An 18,211-nucleotide genomic window follows, 5' to 3' on the forward strand; every position below is an offset into this window, starting at 1 on the left:
ACACGTCTTCACTTCCCAAGACCAACGTCCACTTTATAAAACACCCTTTGTGTCTCCACACAGGACCCGTGTGCCGTGCTGGTGGCTCCTGCGTGCCGAGTCACGGCTCCTGCGTGCTGAGTCACAGCTCCTCTTCCCACTGACGGAGCTGGGGCTCAGGACTCCTGTGGGAGATCAAGGCCAGAGGCACCATGCGCTCACCCAGCCTTTCTACCAAGCTTCTGAACACTGACTAAGGTGTGGACGGGGCAGGGCACAGAGCTCTGGCTCGTGTGGCAACCTGAAGGCCACTTCACAGAAGCTGTGCCCACAGCCGCCTGCCCCGCCCCCGCCATGCCCAGCACCTGCCGTGGGAACGGCACGAGGGCCACGTGCAGCTCACTCCATGCCCTGGCCAGGTGACTGGTGTTGCTCCGTTTCACCGATGAGAAAACCAGCTCAAGGTCGCTGGGCTGGTCCGTGGGAAGGGCTGACCATAAAGCCACACTCTATACAAGCACGTTCTTATTCTAGAGAAACAAAACCAGCCCAGAGACACTGCTCTCAGAGGACAGAGGTGTCACCGTGTTCTCACACCCCCACACAGCTGCCGTCCGCCTGCCACTTTCCCTGCAGCTGACAGCGGGCACCGCGGCTGGAAGGAGACACCAGTCGACCCCGACGTTCCCAAGATTCTCCAGAATGTTTTTAAAAATTGGAATTAAGGGGCAGGTGTTTGGTACAGTAGGTAGGATGCTACCTGGCACACCTGCACCTCACACTAGAGTGCCTGGTTTCTTTCTTATTTAAGATGTATTTTATTTACTTGAAAGGCAGAGTTTATAGAGAGACAGAGGGGAAGAGACAGATAGCCTGCAGCCACTGGTTCACTTCTCAAATGAGTGGAGCCAGTCTGAAGGCAGGAGCTTCTTCCAGGTCTCCCATGTGGGTTGCAGGGGCCCAGGCACTCGGGCCATTTGCTGCTGCTTCCCCAGGTCATTAGCAGGGAGCTGGATCACAAGAGGAGCAGCTGGAATATGAACGAGCACCACGTGGGACCCTGGTGTTACCTGCAAAGCCGCAATGCCGGCCCTCAGTACCTGGGTATTACTTCTGGCTCTGCTTCTAATTCCAGCTTCCCGCTGATGCCCAGGCACCAGGAAGCAATGGTGACTGAACACTAGAGTTCTTGTCACCCACGAGAAGACAGGAGAAGACCCCGGGTTGAGCTTCCGGCTCCTGGCTTTGGCCTGACCCAGCTCTGCCTATTAAAGATATTTGGGGAGTGAACCAGCAGATTTAAGCTCACTCTCTGTCTCTCTCTCTCATTCTCTGCCTTTCAAACAAACAAAAAATAAACAAAAATTATTTTAAAAACCCCAAATCCAGAAGGAATGGGGTATGCTATAGGCCTGGCTAAATGAGAAGAAACTGTGTTCATTTCTCACTTTCATCTAATCCCCAAAGAGGACAAAAAAGCCACCCAGGCACAGTGCCGGCAGCACAGACTCGGAACGGCCGTGGCTGCGGCGTGGGGCAGGTGTGGCCGGCTGGGCTGGGCTGTCTCGCGAGTACAGCCTGGCTTCTACGTGTTATGAAACATCGCAGGGCCATGCTCACTGCTTGCTGGAACCGTGACGTCTTTGGCTGTGTTAGGTTAGAGGCACTACACTGAATTCAGTCTCCAGTTTCTGCCACAGACCTGAGGAGTGAGCGGGGCACGCGCTGGCCTCCACTGGACAGCGCTGCTGGACGGCAGCCCTGCTCAGAGCCCGCTCTGACTGCAGACCTAATACACTCTCAGTGTAGAAAGCGCAGGCAGAAAGTCACCTAGAAGTAACTTACTAACATCTTGGAACGTCATCTGCAGCACTCCTCACAGCGAGTCTTTCTCTCTGCGTGTATGCACACGATTTGTCCTAACTCTCTAAAAGCAGCCCCAGCAGCGCATGAGCACTTTCCCACGTGACGGGACGTTTCAGGGCGCCCAGGGTGGAGCTGTGACTGCAGCAGCCTTGCGCTGCCCAACGCGCCAAGTGCCCCGCAGGCCAGGAGCTCCCGGGGCAGACCGCCTCCAGACAGCTCCTGCGCTGGCAGCTCCTCCACGCTGAGCAGCGGGGCTGCTGCGTCACCGTGAGGCTTCCGACGGACATCCTCACGCCGCTCTCCAGAAATGTGCCGACTCACGCAGCTGGTGACTCTGCATTCTTTAATTTCCCCAAATTGCTTCAATTTCTAATTTCTTAAATATTTATTTGGAAGGCAGAGTCAGAGAGAGAGAGACAGAGGTCTTCTACCCGCTGGTTCACTCCCTAGATGGCCGCAACCACAGGGCTGGGCCAGGCCAAAGCCAGGAGCCAGGAGCTTCACCTGGGTCTCCCATGTGGGTGCCCAGGTCCAGGGACTGGGGCCGTCTTCCACTGCTTTCCCAGGCCATTAGCAGGGAGCTGGATCAGAAGTGGAGCAGCCGGGTCTCAAGTGGGCGCCCATATGGAATACTGGCACCGCAGGTGGCGGCTTTACCGGCTGCACCACAGGCCAGCCCCCCAAATTGCTTTCCTCACGACTTGCTTCACGCTTCACTGAAACTTAGGGAGGTACATCCCCAGACCAAAGCTCAAAGAGAAATCACAACTGGCAACTGAAAAGGAAGCAAACTTAGTACATACGCACATGCAATCCGAAAATTAAGAGACGCTGACTGGCCCAGCTCTGGCCGTGTGGCCATCTGGGGAGTGAACCAGCAGATGGAAGACCTCTCTCTCTCTCTGTGACTTTCAAATTAACAAGTCTTTAGAAAAAAGAAAAGAGATGTTGACTTCTCCACTTCAAAGAAATTTTTATATTCCCTGTTATATTCATTTCCCTCTAAATCTCATTAATAGCCATTACTGAACAATAAAGTAATAGACAAAATAAGTAACAAAGCAACTTAGTAAGAGTTGTTTACCCTTCATGAGTGTTTGAATTCCTGAAGTCTCTCATGCTTCCAGGGATGGAACGCGGCTCCGTCAATACTTTCAATACACCCCCTCTCACGGCATAGAGAATAACATAAAACACCTAGCCAGAGTTCTTAGAAGAAGCACTGCATCTGCTCAGAGGGTTAATATTAATTACTGTTAACATAAACAGAGACGAACAACGCAGCAGGAAAACAAGGTGCCCCTTAACAGCCAGGATAACACCAGCGGCTCCTCCTCCTCCTCTCTCAGACCACCCAGTGCAAAGTTCCGAGCTGATGATAGGACTGACCGAAGTTTGAAGAAGACAAAATTGTAATCAGAGAAAATAAACTCAGTGAACAAGGTAGTAGATGAGAGGCCACGCCAGAGAGACTGCCACCACGCTGCAACACTGCAGTGATGAGATGCCACGCCGGGCAGACGCCATCACGCCGCAACACTGCAGCGGTGAGCCGCCACGCCGGGAAGATGCCACCACGGGCAGACGCCACCACACTGCAACACTGCAGCGGTGAGCCGCCACGCCGGGCAGACGCCACGCCGGGCAGACGCCACCACGCCGCAACACTGCAGTGGTGAGATGCCACGCCGGGCAGACACCACCACACCACAACACTGCAGTGGTGAGATGCCACGCCGGGCAGACACCACCACACCACAACACTGCAGTGGTGAGATGCCACGCCGGGCAGACGCCACCACGCTGCAACACTGCAGTGGTGAGATGCCACGCCGGGCAGACGCCACCACGCCGCAACACTGCAGTGGTGAGCTGCCACGCCGGGCAGACGCCACCACGCTGCAACACTGCAGTGGTGAGCTGCCACCACGCCGCAACACTGCAGTGGTGAGATGCCACGCCAGGCAGACACCATCACGCCGCGACACTGCGGCGTTTCCTCTTCAGCATTGGCTCCGTGAAGACAGCTCTCAGGAGAGCGCTGCTTCCTTACCCCACGGAGCCCTGTGGGAAACTACTAGGTGCAATGACCCCCCACTCCGCTAGCATCTTGGCTGCTTCACGAAACCCTGCTCTTCGCCACCTGTCTTCTGTGGGAGACAGTGCGACTGTCAGACTTCAGACGAGCCTCTGCAACGGTACCCTGCCTCTTTACTCGCTGGCTTGATGCACCCACCTTCCCAGGACGCACCTGTCACGTTCGGGACCAGGGCACACGCTCAGATCACACGCTGGCTGGCCATGACTGGGGCCACACCCCTTCCTTATGGAAAGGGGCAGGAGGGGGAGAGAGCACTCTCCCCGCATGGGCACACCAGCCTCGCAGGGCCCTCTCCTGCAGAGTGCCCCTTCCAGTGTCTTCCTTCTCTCTCGTTTATGGGTAACCCTTCGGTTCATTCTTGCTGGGTATTTCTGGAAGGAGCTCCTGGCTCCTGGCTTCGGACTGGCACGGCTCCGGCTGTTGCAACCAACTGGGTAGTGATGTGACCAACTGGGTAGCAGATGGAAGACCTTTCTCTCTGCCTCTCCCTCTCTCAGTATAACTCTTTCGAGTACATACATCAATCTTTAACAGCAACAACAACAAAACCTGCCAGGGGCCCCTCAGGCAGCCTGTATCCTTGCAGAAGCCCAGAAGGCCCTCATGCCCCGGCCTGCCCTGGCCTGCCCCGCTCAGGCACTCCAGCCACACCGGCCTCCTGGTTCTGCCTTGGGATCGCTGCCTGTCTGGTTCCGAGAGCTGAAGCCCTCTGCCCCAGCCACGGCTCCCTCACTCTGCCTTCACTCCTTCCAGCCTCTACTCGGTCGCCAGCTCAAATCTCGCCTCATACCCTGTGTGCACCCCGCTCGCTGGCCTGGCCTTGCTCCGCTCTGGAGCAGATCCTGCTAGCGTCACGAGGCACTCTGTCCCGCTCACGGGCCTCAGGGACATCTCTGTGTGTGTTCTGCTCATATCCATGCTCCAGGCTGGGAACACACCGCTTCTCCACCTGCTGATGGGGTAAAGGAAGGGACCTTGGGGCCTCTGCTAACCACGGGTAGCAGCGCTGTCAACCTCCCAGGCACAGTGGGGTACCTCACGTCTCAGAAGCCGGAAGCAGAGGTTCAGATGAATGAGATCTGCCCTGTACTCAAACAGCACACAGCTCAGATATCCTTGGTCATCTTCTTTCTCAGCACAAAGCTCACCACACAAGTAGTCACTACTGAGGTTAACCAACTGATACTGATACCGTGGATTAGGACAGAAATATGGATGTACGAGTCTGGAAATCCTTTAACCCATTTCCTCTCCACAGGCCAGGGATGGGGGTGCCCGGAAGCGCCCCACACGTCTGTGGACTGCTTCCTTTCCAAGCGCACAGGAACCTTCGGAAACTCTCCTGCACCCAGAGCAGCCTTCTAGCGAGCCCTCCGGAACGCGCTGCTGCTTGCAGGGCGATGGCCTGGCCCCCAGACCGCGAGCGCCATGGGAGGGGGGCTCGTGCAGCACCTGGCTTAGCTGCCCCACAACGCAGTCCACAGCCAACAACCAGACGCGGCACAGCCTGCTGCACCAGTCCTAGCAACTGGCAGCCTACGGCCGAGCTCCTGTAGACCAGGGGCTGGGGAGCGCTCCCTCGGTGGGGCACAGACAGGCCTGGCAGCCGTGCCCCAGCAGGAAGCGGAGGTCGAATCCTCTGGGGTCCCTTTCACAACAGCACTCATCCCACTCGTGAGGGCTCTGCCTGGTGACCCGAACACCTGCTATGGCTCTGCCTCCTCACCGTGGTAGCAGGTACCCACAACAGTATTAACTGCTCACAGGAGCCACGCTGCGCCCTCGGTGGAACTTAGCTCTGGTCCGAGCAGCAACAGTAAGCCGGATCCCGGGGACGGACGCCAGCAGTGGCTGGCAAGATGCTGAGGAGAGATGTGGAGTAGGGCCCGGCCGGCTCAGGCTCCACAGGGCCTCCGGGGCCAGCAGCTCAGCCGCCGAGCCATCAGAGGCAGGAGCCACTTCCTGGGGAATCTCACCTTCCAGGAGAAGACTAGCCTTTGAGAGAAAACCCAGGCTTGAAAGAAACCCAGCCTGAAGCCCTGTGGGCGAGGGCAGCTGCAGACACAGAGGGGCCCAGCTCCCGGGGCCGGGAAGCTCCCCGGTGACTCCTCCGGACGCCTGCGTGTCTGCACACAGCCAGGGCCTTCCCCTCTAGTGCCCGCAGGCCACGGGGACCCTGTGTGACTCACAGGGCCGAGCGGCTGCTGTGAGGCCAAGCCAGGCGGACATGAAAGGGCGCCGAGCTACAGGGCCGGGTTTCTCAGCCGTGGCACAGAGAGGCCAGGAAAAGCAGCAACGCTAGCACGTTTCAGAGTGCAGGAGCAAAGGGCTTCCTGTTGTTCCTCAAGTAAACCTCCTGTTACGAGCGTAAAGGACCTTCTACCAAACTGTTGTTTATCGATAGGCGCCTAAAAATCACGTGGTGGGGCGACCCTGTGGCACAGTGGGGTAAGCTGTTGCTGGCGACACAGGTACCCCATACCGGGGTGCCCGTGTGAGTCCTGGCTACGGTGCTCCTGACCCAGCTCCGTCAGTGGGCCTGGGCGGGCAGCAGATGATGGCCTGAAGCCATGGCCCAGTCACCCACGTAGAGACCTGGATGGAGTTCTTGGCTCCTGGAGTCAGCCTGGCCCAGCCCTGGCTGTTGCAGTCATTTGGGGGAGTGAACCGGTGATGGAAGATCTCTCTCTCTGTCTTTCAAATAGGTAAATAAATCTTTTTAAAACACGCCACTTGGAGGGGCTGGCATTGTGGTGCAGCTGGTAAAGCTGCCACGTATGATGCCAGTGTCCCACGTGGTGCTGATTTCAGTTCCAGTCCAGCTCCCTGCTGTGGCCTGGGAGAGCAGCAGAGGATGGTTCAAGTCCTTGGGCCCTGCACCCACGTGGGAGACCTGGACGAAGCCCCTGGCTCCTGGCTTCAGCCTGGCCCTGGCCCAGCCACTGTGGCCATTTGGGAGTGAAGAAGCAGATGGAAATCTGTCTCTTCCTGTATCCGTGTGACTCTGATTTTCAAATAAGTAAATGAAGTTAAAAAAAAAAAAAAGTCCCTTGAGACAGACCTCAATGTAAAGTCAATCTACCTGAAAGTACACTGTGCAAATTAGATAAGGTTTAAGTAAAAAAGGATTAGAAACAAGAACTACTTCTTGATAGGCTCCTCACGTGCTCCACAACGGAAGCGCCAAGCCTGACCGCCGGCCTGCAGTGTGGGTCTGTGTCCCAGGCCAGCAGGTGCACTGGGCACCTGTCCGTCTCCGCACAGGCACTCTGCTCCGAGAGCCGGGAGCCGGGAGGCATGTGCTGCTCTGCTTTCGTGAGGACCGGAGCGCACCGGGCAGCAGCCACAAGCGCGCGGGCAAGCAGGACACTTCCCTGGGAGGCAGCGCCGAGGCAGGCCCGCCCTGCAGATGCTGTGCACCAGGCCCCTGGGAACGGGCCCCTGCACCAGCACTGCTGGGGGAAAGCTGACCTCAGTCTTAAGAAAGAATCCCTCCCTCAGGTCTCCCGTCTGCTTCTCTTCAGCTGTGGTGGATCACTCCCGCTTCCCTTACTTCCTTGTTCTTCTGAAGTGGCACAGTCTTCAGGTTTGGTGCCCCCCAAGGCCAGGCCCCCCTGCTCCTGCTCAGCACGGCTGCTGCCTACAGAGCCACGGGAACGCAGACCCTACCCCAGTCCAGAAGTTTGTCCAGACGGTAGAAAATCCTACTCCAGCTAAGGAGGAAGCAGGCACACAAAATACGGCTCCTTGGCCTTTTCTGATGGCTTTAAGGAAGAACACACACACACGAAACCCAGAGCTCAGGACCTTCAAGATGTAACTGCTTCACCCCAACGACAGAAAGCTAGGGTGCAACTGCCTCACCCCAACGACAGAAAGCTAGGGTGCAACTGCCTCACCCCAACGACAGTAAGCTAGGGTGCAACTGCCTCACCCCAACAGTAAGCTAGGGCGTATGGTTTTTAGCTCTAGGACAAAACAAACTTGAAGCATTTATAAGCTTTGTTGAAACAGAAGGCTCCCCCTAGTAAATGCCCCCCCCCCCTGTACCCACTCCGTCAGGGACAGCCCCCTCCTGTCCAGGCTTCCTGTCTCCTGCCTCTCCATCCCCAGGGGACCGGAAGCTCCTGTCAGTGAGGCCGTGCAGCTTCCTCAGTGAGCGCGCAGTAGGAGACGTCACTGCCCCACACAAGGGAAGCAAACTGCTCTCTGCCCCGCCCCGGAAGAAGCTGGGGGGGTGGCAGGGCTCCAGGGAAAAGTCCAGCACGCCACGGAAAGGCAGACCGGTCCATGAAGGACACACACAAGGCAGCGGAGCAACAGTCCAGCACAAGGTCTGAGACCACAACCGGGGAGCAGCGTTGTGGTGTGCTGGGTCAAGCCTGTGAAGTCAGCATCCCAAGGGGTGCTGGTTCCAGGCCCAGCTGCTCCATTTCCAATCCAGCTCCTGGGAAAGCAGCAGCAGGCGGCCCAGTGCTTGGACCCCTGCACCCGAGTGGGAGATCGGGATGAAACTCCTGGCTCCTGGCCTTAGCTTGGCCCAGCCCTGGTCACTGCAGCCATCCTGGGAGTGAACCAGCAGATGGAAGCTCTCTCTCTCTCTCTCTGTAAGTCTGTTTCTGTGTGTGTAATTCTGCCTTTCAAATAAATAAATAAATTATATATATATAAAAAGGCCTGAAGTTGGAGAAGCAGGAAGCATCACACTACCAAGAAATTCTGGAGTTGAGGCCATGCCTATTTCTGCCCATGAGAAAGACTGTCTACAGAGCAGGAAACAGACTGGGCCAAGATTACCCCTTGGAATGCTGTCCTAGGGGCTGCCCGAGGACGTCTCAGAGGACAGACACAGGCGGTAGAACGGGTGGCCTCGGCCATGGGCCCTCCCCACCACGCGTGGGCATCTTCAATGTCGTGAGGACATGAGTGGACCCAAAGGTGGGGGTTGGAGAAGCCACCCCCCACCCCGCAGTGCTCCAGCAGGGACTGCCATTCTCATCTCCTGCCTTGGGGCTGGGCTGCCAGCTTGGCTCCCCTGGGTTTCTAGCCTTCAGACTTGGACTGAGTCACATACCAGCTTCCCCAGGTCTGCCCGGTGCACACACAGATCATGGGCCTTCTTCCCCATAACCACTTGTACCCAATCTCCTTCTGTCTGTCCACACAGCCTGTCTGTCGGCTGTGACGCTGGAGAATCCTGGCCCACAGGGAGGTTAAGGAACCTGCCTTGCTCCAAGCAGTGCTGTGACTGGGCAGGTGCATGAGGTTAAAGTCCACTCTGGGGCAGGTGCTGTGGCGTAGGGGGTAAGGCTACCACCTGCAGTGCCAGCATCCCATATGGGTGCCAGTTTGAATGCTGGCTGCTCCACTTCTGATCCAGCTCTGTGCTAGGACCTGGGAAAGCAGCGTAAGACAGCCCAAGTGCTTGGGCCCCTGCACCTGCATGGGAGACCCGGAGGAAGCTCGTGGCCCCTCGCTTCGGATCGGCACAGCTCTAGCCGTTGCGGCCATCTGGGGAGTGAACCAGTTGATGGAAGATACCCCCCCCCCCCTGCCACTGTCATTCCTCTCTGTAACTTGGTTTCAAATAAGTAAACAAATCTTTAAAAATAAACAAGAGCCCACTAGGGTCCAGGCTAGCAATCAGTTTGTGCTTGCGATGGCAGGAAACCAGCTGCCCGTTTCAGAAGCTGGTGCAGTTTCCTAACCACACGAGTCAACGTCTATCTTTCTGGTTTCCACTTGGGGAGGGTATTTGGCACAGTGGTTAAGGTGACATTTGGGACTCTCGTATCCCACATAGGAGAGCCTGGGTTCGAGTCCCAGCTCCGCTCCTGATTCCAGCGCCCTGAGTGCCTGCCACCACGCGGGAGACCTTGACTGAGTTCCAGGCTCTTGACTTTGGCCCGGTTCAGCCCTAGCCGTTGTGGGCATTTAGGCAATCAATCAGTGGCTGACAGATCTTTGTCTGCCTTTTAAATAAATAATAATGAAAAAAGACTTTCACTCACCTGAATTAAAGATATAAAAATAAACCTCTATCTCAGCTTTCTCTGAGCTCACAAATAAAGCCAAAGTCACAAACCAAGACTTGAGGGATTTCTTTTGCAACCACGAAGTCTCTACCCAGATTGCTCAGGGAGGCCTTACCCAACCAGCCTACTGAACACCGCAACCCTTACCACAAAACCCGTTTCCTTTCCATGCTTGCCACTTTTCCCACGGCACACAATCACAGAATTTCACACCTGGAAGAACTCTAAAGGCAGCGCGCCAGGAGCAGGTAGTCAGTCTCGTGGTTACGGCGTCCTCGGCCGGCACTGTGGATCCCGGCAGCAAAGCACGTGGCAAGCTGTCTCTTCCCCGCTGCACAGGGCCTTACAAAGCCGCTCACTGCCTGCTCTTCACAGGAGGCCCAGCACCCCCAGGGCCTGGCATCTGCCTGCCACACTGGGTTTATCTTACATTAGCAACCTCCAGGAGGGGCCTGGGGTCCTCGCTCCCAGATCAAGGCTGTCAGCCTCAGGACCCCGAGGATCACTGGGGACTGGGAACCCACCTGATCTGTGAACTAGGGTGCTGGGGGTGGGGGTGGGGCCCAAGTTAAGCACTGTGGGAGTGCCTCATCCCAGGCTCTCTGTAAGCTTGCAGGGAGGACGTGGTCGGTCTCAGGCTGCTCTCAGCCCAGCTGCTTGGTCTGATCCCCTCTGGATCCCCTCTGGATCTAATCACACTCCACTCTCTGCATTTACGACCCTCAGACATCTGATCTGCAAGAGCCAGCCAGGACGGCCCTGTGAGCACATCTTCCACGTGTGACATACAAAGCTGACTCCTCCAGGAGGCAGCTGCCCGAGGCAGGATGCCCCTGCAGCCCCCACCCGGGGCAGGAATGGAGACCCCCGGTCACCCTGCAGTCCCCACCCGGGGCAGGCACTGGAGACCCCCGGTCACCCTGCTGTCCCCACCCCGGGGCAGGCACTGGAGACCCCCGGTCACCCTGTTGTCCCCACCCGGGGCGGGAATGGAGACCCCGGCCACCCTGTTGTCCCCACGCGGGGCGGGAATGGAGACCCCCAGCCACCCTGCTGTCCCCATCCCGGGGCAGGCACTGGAGACCCCGGTCACCCTGCTGTCCCCACCCGGGGCAGGCACCGGAGACCCCGGCCACCCTGCTGTCCCCATCCCGGGGCAGGCACTGGAGACCCCGGTCACCCTGCTGTCCCCACCCGGGGCAGGCACTGGAGACCCCGGCCACCCTGCAGTCCCCACCCCGGGGCAGGCACTGGAGACCCTTGGCCACCCTGCAGTCCCCACCCCGGGGCAGGCACTGGAGACCCCGGCCACCCTGCAGTCCCCACCTGGGGTGGGAATGGAGACCCCCGGCCACCCTGCTGTCCCCACCCGGGGCAGGCACTGGAGACCCCGGCCACCCTGCTGTCCCCACCCCGGGGCAGGAATGGAGACGTGCGGCCACCCTGCTGTCCCCACCCCGGGGCAGGCACTGGAGACCCCGGCCACCCTGCAGCACAGAGTCATTGAAATGCTTCACACTGTCCAGTCCTAAGCCACTCACTGGCCCTGCCCGTTTAAGCAAAGTCCCTGACGCTCCCCTCCCTCTGCCTCTCTCTGCTTCCTGCTTCTAGGGGCCTGTGAGACTGAACTTCTCTGTGACAGTCACTTCTGAGCAGGCCAAGTCCCGAGCACGTTCCGCACCAGCCCTCGCACCTTCTCCGTCACCTCCCCCACAGGCACGTGGTGAGCATCCGTCTGCGGAAGGACGCGGCCAGCTCTTCACTCTTCAGCATCTCCTAGGCAGGCCTGGCGGTGGAGGGGAACAACTGGGGCCGCCCGAGAACCCATGCAGCTCTCCGGGCACACACAGCCCAGGGCCGTGGTGGCACACAACCAAAACGCGCGTTAGTCAGGAAACTGACTGCAAGCCAGGCGAGCAGCACGCTGGTTCAAATGTGCCAGCACGGGCAGAGGGCGGACGTACTGCTGAGCATGGATGTTCTAGTGATAGATTCAGGATGAGGTCATCTATATACATCGTAAAAACAAACAAAACCAGGGGTCTGGCATTGTTGTGCAATGGGTGAAGTTGCCAACTGCAACACCGGCATCCCACGTGAGCACTGGTTCCAGTCCTGGTGCTCCACTTCCAATCCAGCTTCCTGGATGCACCTGAGAAAGCAGTGCAAGGCCGCCTGACTGCTTGGGCCCCTGCCACCCACATGGCAGAACTGGACAGAGTTCCAGGCTCCTGGCGCTGGCCTGGCCCAGCTCGTCACTGCAGCCACGTGGGGAGTGCTACAGCAGGCGAAGATTCTCTAACTCTGCCTTTCAATACATAAACCTGTTTAAAACTTCAAAAAATAATAAAGTCTTGGCTATGGACTCACGTAGGTTCTGCAAGTATAGAAACACGGATGCATACCCAATTCCTAACACGGCTGCCTCTGGAGAGGAAGGGATGGCAGCAGTGACACTGACACTGAGGCTAACAGCAAGGCCAGCGTGAGCCGGACCCTCACCGTGCCCAGGCCCGAGTCCCGCACTCAGTGACTCACTCAGTTCTTAGGGCAGGGGTGCACACTCGGCACAGCGGTGGCGCTGCTGCTTGGGACGCCTACATCCGACACTCGAGTCCCCGGGTTCGAGTCTCTGCTCCGCATCTGATGCAGCTTCCTGCTAACGCACACCCTGGACGGCAGCAGGTGATGGCCCAAGTCCGTGGGTCCCTGTCACCCACGTGGGAGACCTGGACTGAGCTCCAGGCACCCGATTCTGGCCTGGCCCAGACCCAGCTTTTACAGACGTTTGGGGAGTGAACCACTGGATGGAAGATTCTCTCCGCCTTTCCAATAAATAAATAATTTTAAGAGCAACCATGAGTTAGCTACATTATCACTACTTCACAGCTGAGAACTAAGAGTTGTAAAATGATGAAAACCCTAAAATGCACCCCATAACTTATCATTTCCACTGCTCCTGTCCGGTTACACGACTGCAGTGTGTCCAGACCACTGCCATCCTCTAGTGACGTCCCAGTTTCTGCTGTCGCCCTGCCCCCACCGCAGGCGACAGGAGAACAGCTGGGTCACCTCTCTCGCCCTCACCGGCTCTGGGCACCCACACTGTGGCCCCCAGGCACACTCCAGCTCCCAGACTTTCCCCAGAAACCAGCACGCCATGCTCCCCGTGCAAGTCTCCGCTCCACCACACCAGAGATGCCAAGCTCCTAGGACAGCACACCGCACGCCCCAATGGCGTTTGGTCCTCCCACCCACTTCTCTTTATTTTCCAGACCACTCATCACCTGGAGTTATGTATTCCTTGTGGTTTGTCCCTGCCCTGCCCCTCCTTCTCTGGGCGTCTCAAGGGAGAAAGGACTTGGTCTGCTCTGGCCCAGAGCTGGAGAAGGCGAAGCTAAGATCCCAGTGCAGTCTGGTTCCTGTTCTAGGATCGCAGGAGGCAGAGGAGTACCGAAGAAATTAACAGAAGCAAAAAAGGGGAAGGAGAGCCAGCGCTTTGGCATAGCAAGTGAAGCCACCTGTGGCTCCAGCATCCTATGTGGGTGCTGGTTCGAGTCCCGGATGCTCCACTTCCAGAATCCAGCTCCTTGCTAATGTGCCTGGGAAAGCAGTGGAAGATGGCCTAAGTGCATGGGCCCCTGGAGCCTCGTGGGAGACCCAGATGAAGCTCCTGGCTTTGGCCTGGCCCAGCCATTTGGGGAGTGAACCAGCAGATGGAAGATCTCCCCCTTTCTAATTCTGCCTTTCAAATAAATAAATAAATCTTAACCAAAGGGTGGGGTGGTGGAAGAAATCGCTGCAGCAAACAGGTAATCATGAAGAAGGAACGCGTGGGTGTTCACCATCGTCCCCTCCCTCTTCTCCTTCCTACCTTTTTTTTTTTTTTAAGATTTATTCATTTGAAAGGCAGAGTTACAGAGAGGCAGAGGCAGAGAGGGAGGGAGACGGGGAGAGAGAGACAGAGATCTTCTGCTGGTTCACTCCACGGATGTCTCCAATGGCTGGAGCTGTGCCAATCTGAAGCCAGGAGCTTCTTCTGGGTCTCCCACGCGGGTGCAGGGGCCCAAGGAGTTGGGCCGTCCTCTACTGCTTTCCCAGGCCATAGCAGGGAGCTGGATCAGAAGTGGAGCAGCCGGGACTTGAACTGGTGCCCATGTAGGATGCTGGCACCACAGGGGATGGCTTTACACACTATGCCACAGCACTGGCCCGTTTTACTTTTAAGTCTCCCTCAGCACACTACTCATGAATTACTAGTTTAAAATGCACCGGACCACCATAAAACTACCCTTAGCATTTCAGACAGGAAAATTCCACACAATATACTCACGCTCAGATTAATTTGAAATCCACAGTGCCACCTCTGCCAAGTGGCGGGCCAGGAGCACTGGGGAGCAGCGTCCTACACGTCCCAGTTATTCAAACAGCAGGCGGGTGCCACCGTGAAAGGGCTTGGCAGGCGTAATTAAGGTTATCAACGGCTGACCTTAAACAGCAGGGAACACTGGATGACTCTGTGGGTGCGATGCGGTCAAGTCAAGTCCTGACAAACAGAAGAGCAAGGTGGACACGTCCCACCAATTCCAGGCACTGCTGCCGGCTGGGCTGAGGGCTGTGTGTGGGCCGGGCGGGAGGACTGGGCCTCCGGCCTCCAGGGAACTGGGACTCAGTCTGATCGGCACAAGGAACCGAGTTCTGCTACAGACGCTCGGGTGTCCCTCGCACCTCCTGGAAGGACAGCGGTCCAGCCGACGCTGGGCGTAGCCTTCCTCCACACGGAGACTTTCGATTTCAGCTCTAGTCACTTGCTACAGGGGCAACAGAGCGACAAGCAAGATCAGTAAGTGAGAAACACGGTAATCCGTCTTAAAAATCGGTACTTAAATTCCTGTCTTCATAATCAGACAAATAACCCAGATTAAATACAGGCAGAGGGTCTGTGTGGACAGTGCTCCGAAGAGCTGCAAATGGCCGGTGAGCACACAGAGAAACCTCACCTGACGCGCCAACAGGCACTGCCAATCAGACCACCAGGAGGCACCCCCTCCCACCCCCAGAGTGGCTGGGCTACACAGGACAGAGGACACAGAAACCTTTCACTGAATGAAACGGGCACAGGCGATTCGGAAAATGGCCTGGTTGCTTCCAAAACGTTCAACAGTTACCATCTGATCAGGCAATGCCACTCCAGAGAGATGAACACACGCCTGTGCCAGCAGCTGCACCGCACGTAACCGCCGAAAGGGAGAAGCCACCTAACGCCCGCTGCCCGGAGGTGGCTCAACAAGACAGACCTACCAGAGCGAGGCAGCACGCGGCCCTCAGTGGGCAGACACCAGGCTGCAGCACAGGCAGGCCTGCACACACTCAGGCCAAGTGCAAGAAGTCAGCACACAGGGGCAGGCCTGCATGGCACGGTTACGGGACATGTCCAGAGAAGGCAGGCGGCGACACGGCTGAAGGTTGGAAGCAGAGTGAGGAGAGGCGCCAGGCTTTCCTGGTGGGGTGATGGCGGCACAACTCCAGACACCGAAACCCACTCAACCGAAGACTTCAAGTGAGCACCGAGCCCGGTCGGGAGCCTATCTCGTCGAGCTGGGAGAGAAAGACACACGACACGCCAACGGCGGGAACCCGCGGCTGCCACCCACGGGCCACCCTCCCCGGGTTCATCCATGGCTGTGGTCTCTGCCGTCTGGCCTTCCAGGACAAAACCACAACCCCATTCTAGTTAACGCGCACATAGAAATCTCTCCCATTCCACACCAACGCCGGCTAAGCGAGGGACGCACCCCATGGTGTTCTGATTAACATTCCGCGTACTCCAGGCCAGAAACGTCTCTGAGACACTGAGCTCGCGGATGGCGGAGACAGGCGGACACTGCACCCGCCAGCCCCAGTGCCGGCAGAGGCCCCGCTCCTTTCCCCAGCAGGGACGCGCAGCTGCCCGGGGCGAGGTGCCCATCTTGCTGCTGCCCCTGTGCAACGGCCATGGGAAGGGACTCAGCAAGCAGCATCCCTCAGCGGCAGGCAGGGACAGCGTGACAAAGCGGGTGTCAGGCTGCCCACGTGTTGCCAGTTACACGGAATCATGCACACAGAGCTGCTTCTCCATCTGCTCCGGAAACTCCCAAATTGCAGGAATGATGCTATATAAGGAAGCCACGCTGGGTGGCCCCTGGCAAAGCAGTGCAGCCGGATCCGGGCTCCCCGCCCTCCGCTCGCTGGAGACAGCGCTGTAAACAACAGCAGGTACGCCGTTTTCCTTCCTGCATGAAGCCGGCCCGCAAAGGCTGGTTGCCAGGCAACACAAGGTTGGCGTCGGAATCCTGACCTTCGTGTCACTAAAACACGAGCAGTATTTTGTTCACAAGCTTTGGGTTCCTTCACACCCTTCCCCCGACAGCACTCGCCCGTACCTCCACCAAGCATGCGAACGCTTACACGTGTGGGCGCCAGCCCAGAGGCTGACCTGCCAGGTGCACGGCCTTGCACCCCGTCCAACGTGGACGCACACTGACGGGCACAGAATCTGCAGGCCGAGCTTTGCGGTGTCAGCAGGAAGTTCCTCACATCTCCGTCTGTCTGGGACTTCCAACCTGCCAGCTCTGCGGCTCCTCCAGGAGGCGGCCGGCCTCAGCCCCTCCGCCAGTCTGCTTCTGCCTCTCGCCTCCCAGGCTGCACCAGGGCAGTTTCTCCAGAATTTGGAGCCAGTATCTGCAGACTGTCCAGTAACCAAGGGTACACTCTCACCTGCCAAATCTAACACAGGGCTTAAGGGAGCCCCTTTCTCCAACCCGAGTAAGATCCAGGTCTCTGGCTCGCCCAGGAGTTGAGTAGAGTGAACCCCTCCCCACTCCCCAGAGCGCAGGCCAGCGCAGCCCTGCCCGGGGTTTACTGGAATTCAGGAGAGGTGGTTCCCAGCGAGGACAGGAAGCGTGGTTCTCAGACACTTCTTTTTTTTTTTTTATTTTTTTATTTTTTTAATTTTTTGACAGGCAGAGTGGACAGTGAGAGAGAGAGAGAGACAGAGAGAAAGGTCTTCCCTTGCTGTTGGTTCACCCTCCAATGGCCGCCGCGGCCGGCATGCTGCGGCCGGCGCACTGTGCCTATCCGAAGGCAGGAGCCAGGTGCTTTTCCTGGTCTCCCATGGGGTGCAGGGCCCAAGCACCTGGGCCATCCTCCACTGCACTCCCTGGCCACAGCAGAGAGCTGGCCTGGAAGAGGGGCAACCGGGACAGAATCCAGTGCCCCGACCGGGACTAGAACCCGGTGTGCCGGTGCTGCAAGGCGGAGGATTAGCCTAGTGAGCCGCGGCGCTGGCCTCTCAGACACTTCTTACTTCATGTGTAACACAGCTGGGCCTGAGCCAGTCCTGGGCAGTGCGGAGGCTCTGGCCCCGAGGAGCCCCTCACGCCCAGGGACAGTGGAGGACTGTTTACTTATCTGCTGGAGAACTGAGGGCAGGGCAAACTGTGTCCTCACACCGCAGCGCTGACCCGTCCAAACCAAGACCCTTCCAAGGGTTCTCAGCAGAGTGTCTGGGAAGGGGGGACGAACGGAAGACGCGAGGCACAAGAGATGAGAACCTTAGAGACCTAGACAATCGTTCTCCGGTCTCTCAGCCATGCTAATAGTAAGTCTACAGATTTAGAAAAACAAAGCTGTTTTGGAAGAGGCCGGTCATGACTCAAAAGTATCACAACAATTCTCTGAATGAGCACTTAGCCAGGATCTGTTACAAGCTGGAGGACAGAGAACACAACGACGTAACCGTGAACTTCAAAGCATCTGCTAGACAGACAAAATTAACTTTAAACATTTTTAAAGAACATGTTATAAACATAAGAAAGTAATACTATACACTACCATCTGTAAAATGCAATGGAAAAGAGTGATCCTTTGAGAGACGGGGGGGGGGGTGAGGGGGGGTTGAGAGAGAAGGAGCAAGTCAGGGAGCGCTCCTGTCTGCTGGTTCACGCCTTGAATGCCCGCAGTGCTGGGGCTGGGTCAGGAGGAAGCCAGAAGCTGGGAACCCAATCCAAGCCTCCCAGGTACTCAGGCCTCACTGACCCTCAGGGTGCAGCAGTAGGACCTCGGGTCAGGAGCGGGGCCAGGACTGAGCCCAGGTACTCAGGCCTCACTGACCCTCAGGGGAGCAGCAGTAGGACCTCGGGTCAGGAGCGGGGCCAGGGCCGAGCCCAGGTACTCAGGCCTCACTGACCCT

At 57.5% G+C, this 18,211-nt stretch overlaps 1 protein-coding gene and 1 long non-coding RNA gene across 2 annotated transcripts in view; both read right to left on the reverse strand.

The window, feature by feature from the left end:
* The window catches only part of GNA12 (G protein subunit alpha 12), a 101,186-nt gene that overhangs the window by 56,151 nt on the left and 26,824 nt on the right, over nucleotides 1-18,211 (reverse strand). The gene's annotated exons all lie outside the window — the stretch shown is intronic.
* Nucleotides 1,250-18,211, reverse strand: part of LOC138847103 (uncharacterized) — a 34,956-nt gene continuing 17,994 nt past the window's right edge. The window contains exon 2 of the long non-coding RNA XR_011384706.1: nucleotides 1,250-18,155. This is a non-coding gene — a long non-coding RNA (uncharacterized lncRNA). The remainder of the gene's footprint in view (nucleotides 18,156-18,211) is intronic.

Source organism: Oryctolagus cuniculus, chromosome 19, assembly GCF_964237555.1.
Source record: "Oryctolagus cuniculus chromosome 19, mOryCun1.1, whole genome shotgun sequence".
Classification (NCBI taxonomy): Eukaryota; Metazoa; Chordata; class Mammalia; order Lagomorpha; family Leporidae; genus Oryctolagus; species Oryctolagus cuniculus.